At 42.6% G+C, this 25,121-nt stretch overlaps 1 protein-coding gene across 7 annotated transcripts in view; it reads right to left on the reverse strand.

The window, feature by feature from the left end:
* Nucleotides 1–25,121, reverse strand: part of BACH2 (BTB domain and CNC homolog 2) — a 236,990-nt gene that overhangs the window by 69,996 nt on the left and 141,873 nt on the right. For 6 of the 7 annotated variants that reach the window (XM_083730222.1, XM_083730225.1, XM_083730221.1 and 3 more), the window contains one exon: nt 8,042–8,196. The gene's annotated coding sequence lies outside the window, so the exon portion shown is untranslated. The remainder of the gene's footprint in view (nt 1–8,041; nt 8,197–25,121) is intronic. The other variant, XM_083730226.1, reaches the window with a different exon arrangement.

The raw sequence follows: 25,121 nt of genomic DNA on the forward strand, positions 1-25,121 counted from the left end.
GTATCGTCTTTTTAAGTAATCTTTCATTGAAATTGTCTTGAAATAAATGACTAGCGCTTGGCATGTGAAGGATTCTATGGGAAACTTTACGATCCATAAAAGACAGCGACTGACCTACAGGGAAATGTTCATCACTGGGGCAAGATTTATGGAGGGCCAGCTGTGATTATTTTCCCAGTGCCTCTATATAACCCTGGCTATTATTAGGTACAAAAGAAACTACCACCACAAACCATTTTAGAATATACTCTTTTGTTGTTGTTGCTACAGTCCCGAAGCAAGTATCTGAAGCTTGCAATTTTTGGCTCTTTCCCCACGGAGCTCTCTTTGCCCAATGCCAACGTATGAAACTGCATCCCTTCTAGTTACCTCCAACATTGTGTGTGTGTGTGTGGGGGGGGTTCCTACCAATCTGGGATGTGAAGAAGTATACACAGGTTGCAACCAGAAAAAGCTACAAGCAGCGTCTGGTAGGCAGCTGGGGGGGAGGGCGGGGGAGAAATAATTTAGCATTACAGTAACTTAAGGGACATTTCACATTAGTGTTAGGACATGGGGAAAACGACTGGAAGCGGGGAACAAAAGCTAGAATATTTAAAAGCATCCAATATGCACAGTGAAATGGCTTCCAAGCTTTAATTTTATGTTCAGTGGGGTTACAAATGGCATTTATCTTAATTTAGTGCCTGCATAGTGCAGTTTCCAGCAAAGGCATAAAAAAGGGAAACAGCAGTTTCTCACTATGATGCTGTCCTATTTCAAGTGTCAGCAGTTCCATTAGCTTTATTATCCTGTATGACAGTGACAGATGGCTGACCGTTCAACACCTTCCGATAACATTATATATGAAGAGTTATTGAGCCCATGTCTTCCCCTTGCAGAACAATTTCCAGCACACATCTGCAACCATGCTGCTCTGATCCAGCTCTGCTTGAGTATATACATCACGAAAGATTCATGGAAGACCTGTGCAAGAACGTGGATGGGAGCCTGCTTTCAAATGCACGTCAAAAAAGGGCAACAAAGCACAGACTGGGGGAGTGGGGATTAAAACTTATTCAGTCCAAGGCTTGCATTTCCTCGTGGGCAACTTCCAAGGGGCAACATGCAAAAGTGAGTTGAACCAGAAGCAAAAGTGGGCAGAGCAACAGATGTCATGTTTCCTTTTTGTCCAACAGGCTACAGTCTAGCTACACAGAAGTCAGAGGCTTATCACAGTTTAAGGACATACGTATTCTCACCAGGCAAAAGCACTGATGGAGGGTGTATAGTAGAGCTGGGGAGGGGGCAAAGCCTTGGGAGAGTCTTGAGAAACGGATAAGAAGAGAGGCAATTTACATGGTTTAGCCTAATCTCTATGAGGGCTGCTGTTGCTGCTGCAGTTCTGGGTTATAATATCTCAGATTAAAGACTCCAGCAGCAGCTCTCATACAAACCAGGCTAAACCATACCAACTGCTCCTGCCTCTGGTTAAAGCACCCAATTCCTAAAGTTCTAATTTTCTGCTGCTAAATCTGGTGTTTTATTATTATTATTAAGCATGAGTTTAAAAGGACTGTTTAATATAAGTATAATTTTGAATGTATCAATATGATATGCTTTTCGTCGGGTTCATGATACCCCGATTGTGGACTTAACGTTCTGCTCATTTGTTTTGAAATGGATTGTGATAAATATTTCGCTTTACATTGTTATCCTGTTCTGTAATGTGGGTTGGTAAATTATATTGTGGTTAATTTGAATCCTGTTTCAGGATTTTTATTACTGTAGCTTAATTTCTTATTTTTAGTGGATTGTCCAGTCTTAGTTTAATATTGCATTTATTAACCTCAGGGGTTTTGGAGAGCCGACTGAAACATTAACTCAGGGATGGAGAAGTTCATGCCCAGGGGCCAAATGTGCCCCCCCAGCCTCTCCATCTGGCCCTTGGGACTCTCCCCAGGCCACACCCCTCAGGGGTCCTACTTCACACCTTGAGTGTTTTTGCCTGGCTGGAATGCACAACCCCAATTTATACTATTCCCATATGCTCTAAACTGAATTGTTAACTGATTGTCTTGGAATGCTGTGGTGATACATTTTATTATGCATATTCTTGTCAATTGCACTTGGTTCAAAGGCTACTGCAAGCCACTCTGGGTGCTGTTTATCAGGGAAAAGGTGGCACACCGGTAAACCGACGGTGGTTGTAACAACTGTTTTTCTGGCGCTGCAAAATAATAATAAAAAAGGACTTGTCCCTTGTGCCCACCACCACACTTCTAATGGCAGGGGCAGATGGAACTCAGCTGGCGACAGAAGAGGATCTTATGAGTCAGGCAAGTTTCATGTGAGTGGGGATGATTAATATATAGTCTGGTTGCAGTCTTTTCAGAAACTACTTCAAAGTGCTGGTTTTGATCTTTAACGATCAAAAATTTAGGGAGCCAGCACTTTGAATTGAGCCTGGAAACAAAGCGGAAAACAATGTAGATGGCATAATTTTGGAATTATGTGTACAATCTGCCAGTTCTAGTAATATCCTGGCAGCCACATTCTGCCCCAGATGAAGCTTCCTATCTGTTTTCAAAGGCAGTCCCAACATCACAGCATACAGGGTGACTACAGTGGGAATGACGCTGGCAAGGTCTGACTTCTCAAGGAAAGGATGCAATTCACATACTGATAAAAGGTGTCCCTGGCCGCTGCTGTTGGCCATTCAGGATCACCACTAAGCTGAGAACTTTTTAAGAAAGAGGAGCACTACCTGTCCAATACAGATTGGACACCTGTTCCTAGATCACAAGAAACTTGAATCAATAGTGCATTGTTCTCGCCTGGATTAAGCTTCAGTTTGTACAACTCCAACCACTTCAAAACAATTACAATTCCCACACTGTGGTGTAAAAAAAAAATGGTGGGTGGGGTGGGGGAGACACATACGTGAAATTGCACACAGATGCTAACAGACCATCAAAAGATAGTTTTAAGTAAAACCATGAATTTAATGGATTTGTGAACATGTTGCAATTTTCTGAAAGCTACGAAACCGAAACTGCAAAGGGGCATAGCTCAGTGCAAGAGCATCTGCTTTGCATACAGAAGGTCCCAGGTTCAATCCATGACATTTTCAGGTACAGCTGGGAAGGTTCTCTGCCTGAAACCATCCAGAACCATTGCCCATTTAGTGGAGACAATACTGAGCTATAAGGCACTTGCTTCCTTGTATAAGGCAGCTTCCTATGTTCTTCAAGAATGATGGATAGTTAAACCTTTAGAAGCCTCATGGCACTCTCAATGTTACTGGCACTATATAAAAATCAACACTATACTTTTAATGTTATAAGATGACCTTAGCATTTTTTAAAAAACGAATTTTAACATTAAAAGTTAAGTGTTGTTCAAATGCAAAAGCAACCAAAATGCTTCAAGCTACAGCTCAGAAGGCAATAATCTTGTAACGCTATGTGAAATGGACTGCTCTGAAGCAAGAATGCAGCACTTGCTAAAAGTAGCCATAATGACAGCATTTGCTGGCTCAAAACCCACTCGTTTAACACACACACACACACACACACACACACACACACTATTCCGTTAGGCACCACTATGTATGATTCATGCTTGCCGTACACCTTTAATCAGCTTCTTTGTTCCGTTAGCACAAAGATTTAAGCACATTAATTCACATCCTAAGTGTCCGCTCTGAAGTACTGCCTGCAATCTGAAGTACAGTGGTGGCTGTGCCAGCATTATGTGTTGATTTTCAACCTTGCACTGGCGTGTATGCAGCCTGCTTTCCTCTAAATATTCCGTTTGCTGCTGTGGCATGTTCTTGAATCAGGCTATAAATCCTTCACCAAGTCTGAATCCAAAGATGGTTATCCTTGAATAGTGTACTTGATACTTTCCAAGTACAGAATAGGCTTAGAGACGCTGGGCCCCTTCAAATGTTACATGGTGGACACGTGCCACAGCATGCACATGCAAGAGGGAGCCTGGAGCTGTACAATGCACAAGGAGAACACACACGCCCACACATGAACGTTCCTGGGTACACATAAAAGTGGTTCACTTGCACATCTGAATGAAAAGTGCAATGTGTGAAGTCGTTTTCAAGAAAGGGGTAGTTTAAACTTGTGCTAGGGACACCAGGAGTGTGAATGACAGATGTCCTTATACAGAATATTTCACGTTCCTGAGCATTGATCCAGTGCAGCTTTCATTCTACAAATTCTTTCTGGGTTATCCTGGTAGAATTATCTGAGCAGCTGCAAATAATCACATGACCCCCAAGACTATGAATAGTGGGCACCACAGTACCCAGCCTCGTCTAAAGTAGCAGCATACCCAAAGACAAAAAAAGATCCCAAGTATTACAAGTGGTTCTGGTGGCACTTTACCGTTTACAAAAACCTGACAGTTCTGAGGTCATTTACATTTATAACGGAACTGGGAAGCTTCAACTAAAAGACCCAAATCTGGGAAATATAGGTCCATATTTTTGTGAGCTTATCAGCAAACTGCACCAATGCACATGGGATTTTGCCAACCTAAACTTTGTGTTTCAAAACTTTCTACAGTTGCCTTGAGTTGTGCTCCAATATTTTCACATTGTGGATTTAAGCTGTCCTCATTCCCATGCTTGCAAGCTGCTACTATAACACTGTTGTCTCTCTCCTTGACTCTAGTTCACTTTCACTGCTTCCTTCAAAAACAACACAATCACCAACACTGTCAGAAATCTCTTGTGGGAGTTTAAGGAACATTCCAGCCAAGCAAAGCACTCGGGATACAAAGAAGGGTCAGTAAGGTGTGTTTTAAGAGCCAGATAGGAGCTAGAGGGCCACATTTGGCCATAACATCTGAGGTTCACAAACCTTGATAAATATAAGAGCCACAGTAGAACTAAAGCAAATACAATAAACAGTGACTACACTGGGACACATAGGTCATACAGGCAAAGCAGGGTTGGGAAGAATAGGATGGGCAATGTTAAGTCATGCTCCATCAATTTAGGCTTTTTGTCCATGTGGAAGACAGGAAACAGGAATGAAATGATGAGCTGTCTGGAGGCAGGGACACTAACACACACAAAAAGTTTCAAATTTTCTCTCGTGGATAGCTTGACCTTTCTTGTTCCCCTTCTCCCTCTTTTGACACATGCTCCTAAGCAAAACCTTTGAAGCAGGGAGCTAACACTGAACATGGAGCTCAATGGTACAATCTTCCTGTCCATAGTATAAGGCATATCCTTCCTTTTACTCAATTGTCCAATGGTACACTATCATTTTATTTAACAACATCATTCACAGAATTGTAGAGTTGGAAGGGACCCCAAGGGTCATCAAATTCAGCACCCTGCAATGGTTCACAGCCGGACGCACTGACCCACTGTACAACAGAAGTGCTTCCTTTAACCATAACATGGTTGTTATGAGGACAAAATGGGTGGTAGTAGAGGCAGGTACCCTGCTTTATGAGAGAGAGTGGAGTATAAAAGTACCAAATTAAGGGTGCAGCATAAAGGGAGTCTGTTTCACTGTTGAACAGTTCTTACGGTCAAAGTTCTTCCCGATGTTTAATCAGAATCTCTTTTCTTGTAACTTGAAGCCATTGGTTCGTGTCCTACCATTCATCCACATGTAGGACATACATAAAGCGGTGTGTGATCAACGCTGTTGCCTGTTGTCTGACAGTTCAGTGCGAGAGCACTTTCTAGTAATTATGAGCAGGCGAAAGAATGTGGAGTGTGAATACCAGCAGCGTTGATGTTCCTCACCAGCTATTTTGATTTTCAAAGTTTAGGATTGTATGAATGGAACATAATGCTTTTCACTGGCTTTATGGGGAAGCCCTTCGCTCTCAAGATCCATTTGGAGAAGAGAGGGCCAGAGGGTTATTTTGTCCTTTGAACAGTCCATTTGAAGTGGATTACGTACGTTACAAATGGATTATTACAGGTTGCACGGCTCGTACAGGAATGTGGGAAAGCATGCAGACGTAAGCAATTTCAAAACAGTGCCCCAAAATTCAAGTCAGCTCTGGAAATTAAGGAGTAGAGGGATCATATCTCATGTGCTTTCCATGTGGAAGGGCCTAAGTTGAATCCCCAACATCTTTAGCTAAAAGGGTCAGGTACCAGCTGAGGTGAATCTAAGGCTGACTGGAATACTACTGCCAATCAGAGTAGACAATGCTGGGATGCATAGACAGATGGCATAACCCAGTACAGTCATACCTCGGGTTACAGATGCTTCAGGTTGTGCGTTTTCGGGTTGCGCACCGCGCAGAACCTGGAAGTACCGGAATGGGTTACTTCCGGGTTTCAGCGTTCGTGCATGCACAGAAACACTAAATCGAGCTTTGCGCATGCGCAGAAGCGCTGAATCGCAACCCATGCGTGCGCAGACATGGCGCTGCGGGTTGAGAATGTGCCTCCCACACAGATCACGTTCGCAACCTGAGCGTCCACTGTATAAGACATGTATTCACCGGTTGGAAACAGTGGGAGAACTCCAGGCTGATACTGGTAAAATACGCAGGGCCATATGATTCTCAGATGCGCAGAGGCATGTTATCTTAGCACTGCTCCTCCTGCATAACAAACAGCACTGTCTAATTTTAAAACGCACACCCTCATATTATTCTGCTCTCAAAAGCCCATCAGATGAGTTGTCAACAGCTCGAAGAGAAAATAAGAAAAGCACTTGAAAAGTTGCAAGGTACAAAGGCAGAAATGAAGGGAGGTTCTATACCCGCCCATGTCCTCCATTTGCCCTGACTGGGACAGTTCTATGTTGAAAAGCACGTGGAGCAACAGTCGCTGCATCAAATTCAGCCCCGGCATCTAATTAAATACAGCTCTTGTCACCAAGAAAGCAAAAAGAAAAGCAGAAAACAGAAAGAGGACAAGAACCCTGAGGAAATCAGACCACAGGCTTATCCAGCACAGCATTCTGTTCTCTCAGTGGCTAAGCAGACAGCTACAGAAAGCCCACAAAGCAGGGCATGTGGGCAATAGTATTCTTCTGCTGTTCTTCCCTAGCAATTGGTATTTAGAGGCATAATGTTTCTGAGTAGGCATCACTAGGCATGCTGTTGGGAAGCGTTCATCCTCTAGCCCAGCTCAAGGCTAGCCGGAAGTTTCTTGATACCCTAGAGCAGTCAGAGTAAGAGCAATCTCATGTGAATCAACAGTTACCTTCAGAACTGAGATGTCCCAGAAAATCCTGGGTGCGCACTCTGTATTTATGCAGCAAGAAAGACACATTGGAAGTCACCAGAGTATGTGAGTTCCTAAATTCCTACTTTGATTTTGCTTCGGAATAATAAGCTAAGCACCATTTGAAGTGTGCTACCAAAGGCATCCATCTAGTGTGTTTACGTAGTACACATTTTATATGCAACTGTTTCATTAGGGATAGATTCAAGCAACTAGTTTCTTCTGTTAACAAACACTAGCTACTTGCACAGAAATAAGTAACCGGGAATCTGCCATGTAGCTAGCTCTGTATATTTTGGAAGCTTTGATAACCCTGATTTCCCCAAAATGCCAATGCTTGGGTACTGAAATGCAGGACTTGCCAATCTGTATTTTTGGGGGGCGGGGGAGCGGGGAGAGATGTCTGGCTGAATCTGTAGGCTGATTCTGAGAAGTGATTTATCAGTACAACCTCTCCACACCTCAACTGAAGTATTACCCTGTTTTGCGCATATATATGCACAAACACACACCACATCAACTTAGCCTACTTTTGAGAAAAAAGCCTAAGCTAAAAAAGCCTAAGCTATTTATAAAGTACTTTGTGACAAGTTCAGCTGTGGCAGAAAACATACTTAGGAAGCCCACAAATTGACAAAATTACATTCTCCATTTAGTTTTTAAAGAGACAATAAGTACTTCAAGATCAATTTATTCACAGTCTAATGTTATCTGACGAATTACAGCTTTTAGGATGATTTAACAAGTGCTTTTTACCAGTTTGAAAAAAACCCCCACTTCTTTGCATAGTTTTTTTGTTTTGTTTTTGATGAAATAGGAATCAAAAGCAGGACTTACATGTAACTTTCCCAGGATCTGTGCTGGCTAATATTCTCACGAAACAGGGAAGTGGACAAATGGAGAGATTAGTAGGTTACAGCAATCCATTAAGATAAGAACGCCTGAAGATTCACAGGGCAAGCCTCTGGCACCTCAGCTTCTCTGGTGACAACCTAAACATAACAAAACATCAGGGCACATTTTAGAAAACAGGTTTGCATTGGCACAAGCATCCCCTTTCCCCTACAAAATTTTATAATCTCATAATGAATTAAAAGCTATACATTGAGCTTCTGTTCTTCAGTGGCATTAAAGAAATGAGTCAATCAATAAGCATTCTCAGGATGTTCTGATAATGAGCGAAGCCAGAGTCACACACACACACACACACGCAAAAAAAAAAAATCCACAGCTAACATTTCTTTAAAAATTCGCTTGTCTAGTTATACCTACCTGTGTTAGTCATTTGTGGCCTACATAAATGTTTCAGTAGCTTAGCTCTGGAAGATTCCAAATGCTGTTCTGTACAGGCACATAACCTGTATTTGATGCACCACAGAAAACCACAAAGAAGAAATTACTTTCTGTAAGCATGGAACATAGTGCCTTATACGCTGGGTCATCTACTATTGTCTGCCAATCTATAAAGTAAGGTGGGGCAGAGAGCCTGCATAAACCATTCTCAATAAATACAGAACTCAAGTTCTACCTGGATGGTAAAAATCTTAAATAATTTGTAGAGAAAGATGAAAAGCACATATCAACAAGTCCATGTGTAGCAAAAGTAGTAGTGTGTGTGTTTGTCATAACAGAGCCCCATTTGCTTTTTCCAGTCAAATTACAATTGTTCTGGGAGGAAGGTTGGAATGGAGGTGGGAGAAACTTGAGACATGATGGGAAAGTCTGTGGCCTAGTACAGATATCTCTGCTGTTTCACTCCAGGCTTTATGTGAAAGCTAACACAAAAACATAAGAGGAGTCCTGCTGAATCAGGCCAATGGCCCATCTAGTCCAGCATTCTGTTCTCATGGTAGCTGCCCGGAGGCTTGTAGGCAACCCACAAGCAAGATTCAAGCACAAGGATTCAGGGAAGAAGATTCTAGCCAAGGCTTCTTTCTGGCATGCCAGATATCTATATGTACACACCTTTTTCTTTTTCAGTGGGTGGCCATTTCATAGCACGGGACAGTCTTGACGTGGCAGAGCCCAAACATAACTTTGCCACCTCAGTGAGAACCAAGTCCACCCTGTTCTTGGAAGGTGTGATTGATGTTCACTGCTGTAGAAGCCTGGGACTGCATCCCACACATTTCATTCCGTTTCTGCAAATGTCTCACTCTCTATTTCTCTCCCTGTGTTCCCCAGATATCCTTACACTACACTGAGTGAGCCAGAGCGTATTAAGTTTAACACATGACCTATAAAATGAAAGCAGGAATTTCTCTGCTCAGGGGTCAGGCTAGGGTAAGTTGTAATCTAACCTTGTCCTAATGCATTGCTAAACATCTGTGTCTAGTCTTAACTCCATCCCATGCTTCTGTTTTATACAGCTATTCTTATTCTGAAATGTGGGAATGACTAATAGAAATAATTTCGTTACACACACCAAAAAAACAAAAACAAACAAACAAACAAAAGGCACAAGGAGAACATACTCCCATTGATCAAGATTTGATGTAAAACACCTCCACTCAAGTATATATGAATCCTTTTCCTGCATTGGCTTCACACTCCAAGCCACACAAACAAGGTCGGTACAACAGAATGCAGCTATATGGTCATGGACGTAGTTGTAGATGTAGATCATAGATCAACAAAACTGAGTATAGAGAATAGGCTTCCCACAAATCTCTAGAAAGCAATGCTCATCTATCTACCCATGTCTGTTGCTCCAAATGCAATCACTCACACAAACAAACAAACAAACAAACAAACAAACAAACAAACAAGGAGTTTGGTTTGGCAGAAACATTGTTTAAGATGTGTGTTCTGCCTTGAGGCTATTCTGCCACAGCTGGAGGCTACTTGTTTGGGAAAATAATCTGGAAGAATGATATTGCTGAAGAAGAGTGGGACCGGGTGGAAGAAAAAGCATTATCTTCCACCAGAACAGGCTTCTAATTCTGCCCCCTTCTTCCTTGAACAACCCATCACTTGCTGATTAGACCTGTTCCAGAAACTACCATGACTTCTGAAAGTTATGCACTAAACCAGCAAGACTGATTGCTTCAAATGTTGCAAGACCACCATGGTATGGACTGTGATTTCTGTTTCAGCCTGAATGAACTCAAGCAGAAATTAGAATTAATGAAGTGGAAATGAGACACTTTAAAAACAAAACACAACAAAGCAGAAGATGGCATAAGTAGAGAGCGTCCTTTCAAGCAGCAATGCACATTTATATAGGGCACTCCAAGCGCTCAGAGCATCTCACATATATCATCTTAAGATGCTTCACAACATCCCTTTAAGACAAAGCAAGGATTACTGTTCCTATATTTTAAATAATACTGGTTTGCAACAATACACATGACTTGGCTTGTAAAATGCAGTGTATGTTGGGCTGACCTTAAAAACCACAAAGGAACTTCAACTAGCTCTAAAATGCAGCAATTCAGCTTCTACCTGGAGCTCTCCACAAATCCTCCAAACCACCAAATTCTTTCTGAACTTCACTGCTATCGATTTGTGCTAAAGACATGGTTCTGGCTTTAAAGTCCTGCAAGCCTGAGTGCGGACTACTACAGGAAGTTCCCTAAAGTCAAGGGGAAAGACACTGCTTCAATTGCTACAACTATGATGTAATGGACAGATTCTCCGTCTTCCTCCTTACTGGTGAAGTAGGACCACTGAGATATACCACACCCATGTAGTTTCCCCTCTAGTAGCACCATCACTATGCTTTTATAACCTTATTCTGAACACACAGAAATTCAAACAGGTATCTTAAGGTGGGGAAAGGCTGTAAAAATCCCTGAGTTTCTCAGATGAAGGTCCCTGACTGAACATATGTAGAATGAACACGCACGCACGCACAGAGACACATACACAGTGTGTGTCTCCAAGAGTTCACTTAGCTCATGTGACCAAATAAAAAAGCTCAGCTCTAGCTGGAACTGCTTACACATTGGGGGAAGGCTTAGCAAGTATATAATAGGACCCTGCTTAGTTTTTAGTTTAAATGGATCAGGTCACTTCCCTAAACTTAGTCAAAACAAGTTGCAAACGTTTGAATTCCTTTCTGTACCAAACAGCATTTGAGGAAATGTTTGGCACATTTTATGCTTAACCTCATTTTGAGGAATAGCAGGCCTGGAAATTTTGAAGCCAAAAAGTTCTTTTTCCTGGACTGAAGTTAGAAATGGAAGTGCCAAAACAAAAAACAACTTTTGGGGGGGGGGGAGGGCAACTTGATCCCTTTAAAATTCATGGCAGCCCAGCAGAAGACAACTGAATAGTTAACCCAGAATTTCAACTGCCCCGCCCACTCCAAAAGATAAAGGTGTCCGGGTATTTCAAAATACACAGGCTTTGCCTGAGACCCCGAAGAGCTCCTGCCATTCAGAGCAGGCAACACTGGCCTGACCTAATATAAGTCAGCTTCCTATGTTCCTGTATCACTATATTTGAGGAACTGGTCACGGTTTGCTAGCAGAATACATGCTTTGCATGCAGAAGATCCCAGGTATCTTTAGTCAAAAGGATCATCTCGTTCAACCTCCTGCAATGCAGGAATATTTCACTCCAAGTGGGGCTCGAACCCTTGACTATGAAATGAAGAGTCTCATGCTCTACCAACTGAGCTATACCTCAAAAACTATAAGGCATAATAAGCTTTTATTCACACCAGTGACTTTGATATGTGAGATAATCCAATGCAGCAATTTTAATCAAAATGTAAGATGTAGTACCTTCCCCCCCCCCCGCCTTTTAATGTGGTGATCTGTCAAGGAACAAACCCACTGAAGAAGATAACAGTGGTTACTCAAACTTTGTTGCTGGTTGCAAAGGGGGCCCCATATCAGTTCAAGCTTCAGGGCCCCAAAAATGCAGGTCTGCCACTGCCAACAACTACTTGAAGCAATAAACTATTTACATTTTATCTAGATAGAAATGTTCAAAATTAAGGGGTATGGGGCAGCTGTGAGTGAAGAAGTGAATCACCCTATTGGCTCTGCTTTGTGTATGCATATATTGTATCACATACAGTGGTACCTCTGGTTACGAACTTACGGTAATTCATTGCGGAGGTCCGCTCTTAAGCTGAAACTGTTCTTATCCTGAGGCACGCTTTCGCTAATGGTGCCTCCCGCTGCATGCGTGCCTCTGGTGTGTGACTTCCGCTCACATCCTAGGGCAAAGTTCGCAACCAGGAGCAACTACTTACAGGTTAGAGGAACTCGTAACCTGAAGCGTGCATAACCAGAAGCGTTCGTAACCAGAGGTACCACTGTATCCATGAATACCAGAAGCATGTGGGTCAGGCCAAGAGTGCCATAAAACTGGAGCTCTGTCCTTAGGCAGCATAGGATGCATGGAAAGTCTTGTTGACAGAAGGTGCACAGCAGCAGTTTCTACTGAAAGTTGGACTGCGCTTGCACAAGACACAGGAGCGGGGAAACCTGCCTAAATTTGCATAGTAAGGGCTGGTGCTCAACGCATGGATGTACCTCTGTAAGAAACCTTTCTCTGCTCCCCTCCCTTCTAATCTTCCCACTTCCATGTATATTACTTCTTAATTGTTTTTGAAACACAGGCCCTCCCTAGAGTCGTGGGAGCATGGAATGTGGTTTGATACTTGTGTCTGTGCTTGGCTTGGCTTAGCTTGCACAGGGAAATAGCATACCTAAGCAAAGGGGCGGGGAAACACACCTAGAGACCAAAATCAAATCCATAGATTCCAACACTACTAGAAGAAATTTGCATATTTCATTTTAAAAACACATTGCCCTGTTTAATTCATTGCAATTTCATACACTCAATTCAAGTGTAATGCCCTGGCGCTTCCCCCTTCCCTTTCCAGAAATAAACATCCCTTTTACACAAAGATGTGCTGCCTCAGGAGTAGAGAAGTGTTGGAAACTGAGATGTGAAAGCTAGGAGCTAAACAGCAACTTAATCCTAGATTATGGGCGCTACGGAATGTGTAGGCACGCTTTTTTATAACAAGAATACAAAGCTGAAAATGAATGAACTGCAGCTAAAATATTATGTTTATTTTTCACATGGTCTAGTCCTTCCCTTGCCCGCCCACCCTAATATTCTTAAGAAGGTCTCTTCTCCAGTCTTCAGAGAGTACCTGGAAGTGAGGAAGCAGAACAAGGTCCTCCTTTCCTTCCACTCTGCAATTTTAATCTGAAATCTTAGGTGCAGTACTGCGCCAGAGCTCAGAAACTGCTCGCCCTAATGAAATTCCCTGTCGCAAAATGCACCTAGAACAATGGGACTTTCTAACACTGGAGCAGAGACATTCTCTACAAGAGATAAGAAGATATACCGATGTCAGGTTTCTCACTCGTGTGTCTATAAAAATCTGCAAGATACTATTTAGGACTTGTCTATATGGCAGTTTACTGAAGCCTATACCTGCCCAACATGGATTCAAGGGCTTGTAGCCCCCTCTAACTCCTGATAAATTAGGCCTTTGTGCTAAAATAGCTATACTTGGGTTTTATTCATGCATCCTTTGTGTAAGCATTTCATAGAATCAGATAATTTTAGAGTTGGAAGGAACAAGGGGTCACCTAGTCCAACCATCTAGTCCAACCATCTGCAATGCAGGAATTGTTTTGCCCAAAGTGGGGCTCAGACCCACAACCCTGAGATTAAGAATCTCACAATCTACCTGCATTTTGTCATATATCAACCTTAAACCATCACCACCATCTTTATGAATCGTCTTTCACATAAGCTACATACAAACAACTAAACAACTAAACTAAACAACTGGAACTAAAAATAGGTTAGAAAACAACTAAAGATAGATTTAAATAATAACAAATACTCAAAGCACAGACCTTTAAAAGGAAACAAAAACAGTCAACTGGAAAAGTTTCTCAAAACAAAAATGTCCTCAGTTGTTTCCATGAAGCACAAACAGTGGGTGCCTGTTGTATTTGCCATATTGCTTTATCACTGCTGTGTTTGCCACCCTTTTCGAGGAAGGGCAAGATACAAATTTAAATAATAATAAGAAAGAGGCAAAGCAGTTTCTCACGTAACTCAGTCCCAAGCTTTATACATTCTTTTACATTAGGAACAAGCAACATTGCTGCAATGTTTTCCCTCCAACTACACAGAAGAGTGGCATGGCTCACTGACGCAAGCAGCCACTTAGGTGCTAGGTGGGACAGGCAAAAGCAATAAAAGAATGGGGGGGGGGATCACACAAGGGTCCAGATATGCCAACCATGGCCAAACACATACAGTTGTTTAGGATTGCCAACACCATGCATTATTTGTTAGGTGTTAGATATGTTAGGTGTCATTTGTTAGTAGTTTCTCCTCCAGATGTGATAGGTAAAAGCTTTGCAAATACTATTTACAATAATAGCTCTGCAGGTGAATACGGGGATTCCGAGATTGAGTTAGCTGAGATGTTGCAGGCCTCCTGCAGGCTAAAGCTAAATCAAATTCAGACTTAGCACAGAAAAATCGTAATAGTACACGCAAGCCTTATGCTCCAATCCTCGGAGTGTTTTGTTGGCTCAGGTTTGAGTAGGTGGAGTACCTTAAGGACGGGACTGTTAAGTCACTGAATTCAATGCCATGAATGCAAAGCACATATTTAAAACAACAACAATTATATGACCTCAAATGTAGTAACATCCTGTCTTTGCTAATACTTCCAACAAGTCCCATCAAATGCCGTAACTGAATCAGACAGCACTACAGGCAGTGAAATCATTCACTAGGAATTTGTTCTCCAATCCAAAAATTAGATGTGCCAGACAGTTCCAACTTCAGTTTCCTCCCCCCCCCCCCATAATTGCAGCAGGACTGGATGGGTTTTACTAAGAGGAAACTATGACGTCCAGTGCATTTTAGACTACCAATGAACGAGCAATAATAAATATAATGCACTTGTTTTTTTCAAAGTTGTGTTTTTTTTCTGTCTGTCATTCAGAAACATATTTTGCATCTCAGCTTCTGACTCACCAATTTAACATACACCCTGACTGAAATGACTAATAAAGGAAACTCAGCAAGTGCTACAGTTTGACTCAGTTGTTTCTTTAACAAATGAAAATATAGATACAAATTTCCCCAGTTATAATTGTAAAGGGAAAGATCTATACGTCATCTACTTCATCCTATTAGCTGGACTACTTTTATTACACAGATCCAAAGCAGTCTTCTGCCCAAGCTTATTACTGCTTTTCTGACTGAGCAGTGATGTAGAACACAAATCTGACTTCAACTATAAAACAAAAACTATTCCTAAAAAGAACCTAACATGAAACCGAAACTCGGAAACTGCCATAGCATTGAATGCTTGAGTCATCAATTACTTTTCTCTATTAATAACCAATACTGACTCAATTTGGGGTTTTGTTTATTTCTTTTATTTACCTTCTGCTGACGTTTTAAAAACCCGTGGATAAACAAAACCATATAATTCCACATGTGCTCCCAAATCTGTTTAATTGAAGAAAACATACCTCAGAGTCAGATTTTGCTTATGCATTGACATTGTGAATCATACTTTAATACAAGAGAGAGGGAGGGAGAGGGAGAGGGAGAGGGAGAGGGGGAGAGAGAGAGAGAGAGAGAGAGAGAGAGAGAGAGAGAGAAAGAGAATATGAATGATGGTAATTGTGACAGAGACTATCTCTAGAATTGGATTCCAAGTCCAAGTTTGGCTTTCTGGTGTAAAAGAAAGAGAGAGAGAGAGAGAGAGAGAGAGAGAGAGAGAGAGAGATATTACTATATTCCTTCACAAGTTTCCATCAAAATGAACATTTAGTCTTTAAAGTCCCATACTAAAGACTCTTTCTGACAAGAATGAAAAATTCAGAGAAATCTTTTAGGAGGTAGTGACTGATTCCCACCCCAATGTTAAACAGGAGCACATGTACTGTATTTTATCCAAAAAAAGAAGTCACTCAGCTTCAAGTGTGCTATATGAAAAATGCTTTACACCAACTAGGAAATATGTAGCACTACAGACATGTGTTGTGGTATTGAGTTCATGGTGGCATCAACCTACAAATCTCCACATGAAGATGAAGGCTTGTCATGAGACTCTAACCCGGTGCAACTTTAAAAGAGAATGTCAACACTGCCAGTGTTGAGGTCAGAACTGGTGACCAACCTCTCCTAAACGACAGCATATCTGTACCTATTTTATTCCCTGGAACAGGTGGCAACAGGGAAGGGTTGGCTGCATGATAGAGCCCGTTCTTAATAGAAACGCACAGAGAGAGAGAGAGAGAGGGAGGGACAGAGAGGCTTAACATATCTGGCAAGCAACCCATTTGATCATTCTAGAATCAGTTCCTGAACCCTTTGCAACTTGAAGGAGTTCCATATGGTTCTCTGGCAGACACACAGCATGTGGAAATTTCTTGATGGTAGAAAGTTTAAGCCCCATTGCTTTGGCAGTTCGAATAAATCCAACACAGTAACAATTAACTCCATGTGATGCCTATGACCAAGGTGGTGGGATTATCACCAGTAGTGGTCAGTAAGGTAGTGTTGCTCACCTTGTCTCCCAACACCACGTGTCCCTGCTGGTTACCAAGAGAGAGAGGTGATGGGGAGCTTGGCTCAGGAGTGGCAGCAGGAGTACTGGATTGACTCTGCTAAGCCTGCGCTACGCCAAGCTCCCCACTGGTTTGCTTCTCCCCCTCTCAGTAACTGGCAGCAACACGTAGTGTTAAGGAGCCAAGTGAGCAATACTCACAATGCTTGCAGCACCAACCTCTAATGGTTTTCATCAACACACTTTTGTGCACGCATCTCAATCTATATCCAAATGCAGATTCCTTCATTGGATCAGGATGTATTGATGTTAGAGCAGAGGGCATAGCTTGAGATGATGTTTGGTGAGACAAAGGAACAGCAGATGGATTGGAAAGAGGGTTGTCGTTTCAGTTGTGTTTGCTACAGCTTTGAGAACATTGAGGGAAAGAACTGCAACAAAGCACTGGAAGAACAACGCAAGTAGACTGACCTAGAGGAGAGTGGGGAATAGGCACACATTTAAGGAGCTGCTTGTGAAGAAAGAAGAGAATTTTTGATTTTTACTCTTCCCTTGGTTTTTATGCATCCTTAATGCAAAGGCGGCAACCTCTTGGCTGGCGTTTGGAAGTCTTTCAGGTATCCAGCTAATTAACTGTGGTGATGAAATGATTGGACTGAAAGCCCTGGATTGATATTGCCTGCAATTAATTTTAAATTACAGTTTTGAGATGCGGTATGTTCATGAGTATAAAGTTTTTGGCACCTGACTAGGCTATAGCATTTGCTTAAATTAAGAAACTGATATTTCCTGACAGGATTCCTGTGTGAGAAGTCAAAGAAATAACAGAGATTTAATGAAAACATAAATAGTACCTGCAGCCTCCCAAACTCTGCATATATTTTCTCTAGTATGACATACTACTCACATAGCATTATTAGATACAATTTCACTTATAACTGAGGGGGAATCAGTTTTAAAAAGCAGGCAATGGACTTCAGATAGAAGGCTGAATTGCATGGTGGTGATATGCTGACCTGTTCCTTTACAGCTAGCTCCTCTTATCTGGAACAGCAACACAAATCCATTTTTTCCTGATTTTTTTTCTTTAACACAGCCAAAAACCTCCAGAATTCTTCAAAATATACTTATTCCGAGAGAGATTAGTTGTTCATGTGTGAAGTCAGAAATGTGGTTCCCACTCATGGTGAGAGAGAGCCATGATAACTAATGACTTGCTGTGGGATGTCATAAGCTCCAGAAATCTCCCTTTAGATGTTTCAATAGAAGTAGAGCATTTTTTTTGTAACTTGTAAACTGGTTCAAAAAAACAACAACTGCAGAGATGGGGGAAAGTTGGAAGAGGGCAGGATTATAAAAAGCCAATCATAATTAAGGGGAAAGCGCAAAACACACACACGCAGGTCAGCTGAGAATGCAACATTGCAGGCTTCTGATGAACCTTGGTCAAAAATAAGGTGGAACTTGAGCATAGTTTGAAAGCTGCAGACAGCATGAATCTTTCTGAAGAGCACATTCTGTGCACCAATGGGTAGCATTCAAACTATATCTAAATATTCTGCCATTGTTCAATAGTAGAGCAAAGAAGCAAAATGTACGGTATACCAAATGTAGTTCATTTTGCAACATCTTTTAAAAGAAGAACAAAGACAGAAGAGAATTTGACAAGAGCAAGAGAAAAAAACTAGTGAGCTAACTTAAAAAGAAAAATGGTACTATTCAATTTACAAAGGGACAGAAATAAGCAAAAGATTGCTTTACTGAACCACTGAAAAAAAGGACAGAAATTTAGCTTCTAATATTTGAAAGAACGCTGTCTTCATAAAGCAGGTGCTTGATGACTTTTGAAATCTGTTCTCCGGGTCTCTTATTTGTTTTAGATAAGTTATACTCTCCCCCCCCCCCCAACTTTGGTCAGTGTGAACCAGTGTGGTGTACTTGTTAGGCTGTTGTACTGGGTCCTGGGAGACAAGAGTGAACTTGGGCCAGTCACTATGAGCCTCCATTCCTGGTTGAAAAGGAAGCAAATGATAATTTGCCCAAGACGCTGCAAATAATATTGGTTAACAACTCCTATTACTCCAGCCATGATGCCTGGGGCTGATGGAAGTTGTAAGTCAGCCACTTCTTGGAAGACCACAAGTTTGCCATTCTGGAGTAGACTATAGTGGCATGGATGAACTAATGGCTTCTGCTAGTTAAGAGCTGGAGGGAGGAGCCTGATCAAGTTTTTTAAAACTCCTATGTTCCTTTTGTTCCCTACTTGATCAAAGTGACGAAATCTATTTTTGGTGCTGTACAAACTTACCGTATATATGAAAATGTGAAATGTTCTGTGGTGAAGCTTATTCAGACATGAACTGAATCCATATAATAGAGATCCATCATAACTACATGTAGCTAATTGTAGTCACAGCAAATTTTCCAGAGACTTCTTGTTAAGAAATGCTGGTCGCAATGCTGGAGCCTGAGGTTTAGAAAAGCACCTTTCAATGACATTCAATTATTCATTCCCACTAACATTCTGGCACAAGTGGTCACATGTTAATACCAATTTTACCTGCAAATAGAGCTGGATCAAGGCAAAAATCCTTTAAGTTACAACTTAAAAACAACAACCTCAAGAATGTTTGGGAGTGATTGGAAAAACAAAGACTACTCTATCTGCAAGGGCTGTTGGAACGGAAATCTGTAATTCTTCAACTTGGCTCAGAATTACAGTTTATCTTTACAGCTCATTAAATGAAAAACAAAATGGGACCTGCTCAGGAATGCAGAGAAAACCATATCCAAGAAAAAGAAATTATATTAATTCAAACGTACCCGTGTGTCTCACACATGGTATTATGACTGCGGAATAATAAAGGACATATGTATGCAAGTTGCCCTTTGTGTAATATTAGATTTTCTAGGAAACATATGCAGTAAGGCTGCCATCCTGTACAAATTTACCTGGGAATAAGGCCAATTTAGCATATTGGGCATATTTGGTCAGATCACTTCCTGGTGCAACTGGACTTCTCCGCAACCCTTCCCCTCCGCAGGGAGGTGGGACCGATTCGGATGGTCCGCCCCCGCCACTTAATGGATCCAATTGGCTTCCAGAGAGTGGTAGGGGATGCTTTATCCCAAGTTGATGGCCTTTCAGCTGATTCCCTGGTGGCATGCTGGAAGGCAGAGTTAACCAGGGCTATTGACTGTCTGGCTCCGAAGCGCCCTCTCCGATTGCATGGAGCCCGGACAGCCCCGTGGTTTTCCCCGGAGCTGAGGGTGATGAAACAATCGTTGAGACGGCTAGAGCGCCGGTGGCGGAAAACTCATTCTGAATCAGACCGGACACGGGTTAGAGCTCAACGTCGAGCCTACCAAGTGGCAATGGCGACGGCGAAGAGGGCCTTCTTCGCCGCCTCCATTGCATCTGCAGAAAACAGCAGCAGGAGACTTTTTCAGGTGGTTCGCAATCTATCGGAACCACCTGTTCCACCGGGGCCTGGTAGGGACCCCAAGATCTCCTGCAATGCTTTTGCAAAGTTTTTTGCAGATAAAATCGCTCAGATTCAGAAGGAGGTAGACTCCACCATGGGAGCAGGGCCAGGGCGGGAGAGTGCTAGAGTTCTGTCTGGTCCTGTTACATGGGATCAATTCCAATCTGTTACCTCCGAGGATGTGGACAGGCTGCTTGGACGAGTGAAACCGACCACCTGTCTCCTTGATCCTTGCCCATCCTGGCTGATAAAAGCGAGCCGGGAAGGGCTGGGCGATGGGCTCTGCGGGGTGGTGAATGCTTCCCTCTGTGAGGGAGCCTTCCCTGACCCACTGAAAGAGGCGGTCATTAAACCGCTTCTTAAAAAAACATCTTTAGACCCAACCAATTTGGCCAACTATCGCCCAGTCTCAAATCTGCCATTCTTGGGCAAGGTGATTGAGCGGGTGGTTGCTGAACAACTCCAAGCACGCCTGGAGGAAACGGACCATTTGGATCCCTTCCAATCGGGATTCAGGCCTCACCATGGGACTGAAACTGCCTTGGTCGCGCTGGTTGATGATCTCCGGCGGGCTAGGGACAAAGGTGAGAGCTGTTTCCTAGTTCTGCTGGATCTCTCAGCGGCCTTTGACACCATCGACCATAACATCCTTCTGGACCGTCTAGAGGGGCTAGGAGCTGGGGGCACTGTCATACAGTGGTTCCGCTCCTTCCTCCTGGGCCGTGTCCAGAAAGTAGTGGTGGGGGGTGAGTGTTCAGACCCCTGGGCTCTCACTTGTGGGGTGCCTCAGGGTTCTATCCTCTCCCCCATGCTTTTTAATATCTATATGAAGCCGCTGGGAGAGATCATCAGGGGGTTTGGACTGGGTGTTCATCAGTATGCAGATGACACCCAGCTCTACCTCTCCTTTAAATCAGAACCAGTGAAGGCGGTGAAGGTCCTGTGTGAGTGCCTGGAGGCGGTTGGAGGTTGGATGGTGGCTAACAGATTGAATCCTGACAAGACAGAAGTACTGTTTTTGGGGGACAGGAGGCGGGCTGGTGTGTAGGATTCCCTGGTCCTGAATGGGGTAACTGTGCCCCTGAAGGACCAGGTGCGCAGCCTGGGAGTCATTTTGGACTCACAGCTGTCCATGGAGGCGCAGGTTAACTCTGTGTCCAGGGCAGCTGTCTACCAGCTCCACCTGGTACGCAGGCTAAGACCCTACCTCCCCGCGGACTGTCTCGCCAGAGTGGTGCATGCTCTAGTTATCTCACGCTTGGACTACTGCAACGCGCTCTACGTGGGGCTACCTTTGAAGGTGACCCGGAAACTGCAATTAATCCAGAATGCGGCAGCTAGACTGGTGACTGGGAGTGGCCGCCGGGACCACATAACACCGGTTCTGAGAGATCTGCATTGGCTCCCAGTACGTTTCTGAGCACGATTCAAAGTGTTGGTGCTGACCTTTAAAGCCCTAAACGGCCTCGATCCTGTATACCTAAAGGAGCGTCTCCACCCCCATCGTTCAGCCCGGACACTGAGATCCAGCGCCGAGGGCCTTCTGGCGGTTCCTTCATTGCGAGAAGTGAGGCTACAGGGAACCAGACAGAGGGCCTTCTCGGTAGTGGCGCCCGCCCTGTGGAACGCCCTCCCATCAGATGTCAAAGAGATAAAGAATTACCTGACATTCAGAAGACATCTTAAGGCAGCCCTGTTCAGGGAAGTTTTTAATATGTAATGCTGTACTGTTTTTAACACTGATTGGGAGCTGCCCAGAGTGGCTGGGGAAACTCAGCCAGATGGGCGGGGTATAAATAAATTATTATTATTATTATTATTATTATTATTATTATTATTATTATGTGAAAACTTGAATAGGTTTGGTGGCTGCAAATGTTGCAGATTTTGAAGACTGCATATAAACCTGGCAGCATTGAACTTGCCCATTAGATGATGATGATGTAGTGATAATAAAATCACTGTATCTATTTAACACTGCATCTGCATGTCTCTTTGAACAAAGTGTTTCATGAGACAACTGTAAGAAGCTTTTTGCTTAAACAAGCAATTTGATTTTTTAAAAAGGTAGAATCTCTCTTTATCAGGCTCGTTTTCCAACTCAGCTTGCAGCAGCCATAAATTACTTCAGGGCTGTAACACGTCTGCTGAGAAGCCAGGCTTCTCCTTCCATCAGTTGTCACATAACAGCAGCCAGTTTATCAGGCTATAGTAAACGATGGGGAGAGAAGTGATGCAGGACAACTCTCTAGGAGTGTCTCAAAGACCAGTAAATTTGATTTTTTCACCCCAGCTGGTAATACAAGAACTTGCAACTGGAAACTTGTATGTGTTTGTTTATGTCCTCCCCACACCTCAAATCCATTTTATTTTAGTGCTATGTCTCTTTATACTGTTTCCTGAGACTGATGGAATGCTGCCACAACAACAAGAGTAGGGACTGCCATGTTGTTGATCTGAAAGATGCCCAGGGAGACTTTTTGGGATGAAGAGCAGGATAAACATTTTTTTAAAAAAAAACTTTTTTAAAAAATGGAGACTACAGATATTCTGTGAACAGCTCGCTGCAGTGGTACCTCAGGTTACATACGCTTCAGGTTATAGACTCCGCTAACCCAGAAATAGTACCTCAAGTTAAGAACTTTGCTTCAGGATGAGAACAGAAATCGTGCGGTGGTGGCGTGGCAGCGGCGGGAGGCCCCATTAGCTAAAGTGGCACCTCAGGTTAAGAACGGTTTCAGGTTAAGAACGGACCTCTAGAACAAATTAAGTTCTTAACCCGAGATACCACTGTACTGTGGAGTTAGGTATAACAGAATACTGAAATAAAACATCTATTTATTTTTTTAATGGAACAGTTTTATCCCACCCATCCTTCAAGTAGTGCTGGGCAGCCATATACGATTGTCCCCTCTCAAAAGCCACACAAGGCAGATTAGGCTGTGAGAAGCAAATGTTTCAGCTCACATACATCAAGAAACTGTAATTTACACCCACGTATTCTAGTCCACTACTACTAAATCAAGTTTTAAAACCCAAAGAAAGAAAGAAAGAAAGAAAGAAAGAAAGAAAGAAAGAAAGACTAAAGATACTCCTTTTTAGACAAGTCTACTACTGAATTATTGGTAAAGCTGATCTAAGCATATCACAGGTGCTCTTCTCTCTTTGGGTTGCCAGTATAGTGATGTCTACTCCGCACATTGCTCAAATAATGGTCTATACATGGTGACATTCTGTCACAGTTAATATGAAGCATTACTCTTTGTGCAATTTTTCCACCTACTTCATGTTCTGACTCTCCACACACAAGCCGCCAACATTACCGGGCCAGACTGAAGTGGAATCTGTACGTTAGATGGAAGAATCATGTAAAGAAGTGTTACATGCTATGGTGACGGCAAGGATATGTCATCATGTGTAGGCTGTTTCAAGCAGCTGCCTCCACGGGCTAAATATAAAGTCTAGTCTGGTTGTCAGGTCAGGCAGACCACACAGTTCAATATAATCATGCAGTGCAAAACACTTTTATTTTGTTTTCTACTTTCTCACTCCCCAAATGACAGTGACAACTGGGAGCAGAGCAGAGCAGAAGCTTAAGGCACTAGCTGAGCAGTGCTTATCTTCTCTCTCTCTCTCTCTCTCTCTCTCTCTCTCTCTCTCTGTGTGTGTGTGTTCAGAGTTATTAATGACTTGAAATCCGCATACAACATGCACATCAGCACATGCCCATCTCCTGACCATTCATAGCAATAACTACAGGATAAGATTAGGTTCTATATAATCCAATTCTGGTTGTTCCTCAGGGCAGGGGTGAGGGTGGGGTGGCATTCCTGCAAGGAAACAGGAATTTCAATTTTATTCAGTCATTCTACCACTATGGAGAACTGTAGCATTGCTACAATTTTATTATTTCAAAAGGTTCAATGCAAGCCTTGCATGCTGCATACAGTCTCCCAACATCAACAGATTAAGCTTTGTTGCAAGACATTTGCTTCTGGGGACAAGGAGGAGTGAGGAAAGGGGACTCCACAGTGACAGTTTGTGGTTCCTGCTGTGGCAATTGGGGAAAAAAATTAAATAAGTCAGGGTAATACAGGATATAATGTGTTTACATTTGTCAAGACAAGTTTCCTGGAGACAGTGAGGTTTACTGCTGCTGAGCTGTCAGTTGCACTATTAAACTGCTGCCTCATTCTATTGGGAGGTCACTGACTGACCTACATTTCTGAGCGTACGATTCATTTGCGAGTTCTGTAAACACTCTCTCTCCCTTTAAAGGGCTACTCAGTGACACACATACCCTTTCAATCAACAAGATCTTCTAGATTCAACACTGCGTTGCAGTTTAGCCTTTTCAGCCTCAAATAAATTTTGTAAATCATTAAAGTTATGTACAATCACACTTGCTGCTAGTCTCAATGTCTCACAAAAAGTTCACTGGCATCGCTTTAACTGCCGCTGTACACAGCAAAGACTATTCATTTCCTAGGGAACACCCAACTCAAAACATAATAGTACTTATTTCCCCCGCCCCAACAAAAAGTGAGTGATTAGTATCACTAGGATGTACAATTAACAAAACGTACTGACGAAAAACCTGCCTTGTTATAATATTCTCTTTCAAGTCTTGGCAAAGGAGTGCAGGATTTTAGATTGCACGCTAAACCTCACCTATTTCTTCCTTTCACCCAACACTTTCAGGCTGTATCAGAGGATTACCCAAAAAAATTCCCCATGTTATGTAAGGCACTTGTGGCATGGTAAAAGGCAAACTCTTGGAAATGGGCAGCTCAGACACCTTACGGCACTCCACAGAATCTCTGTTGGCTTCTTTTGTTTGCAGACTATAAAAACACACACACAACCACCCAACATATTTTTCTGAGAACAGATACTAATGAGGGCACAT

The sequence above is a fragment of the Podarcis gaigeae genome (assembly GCF_964106915.1).
Source record: "Podarcis gaigeae genome assembly, chromosome: 3".
Lineage (NCBI taxonomy): Eukaryota > Metazoa > Chordata > Lepidosauria > Squamata > Lacertidae > Podarcis > Podarcis gaigeae.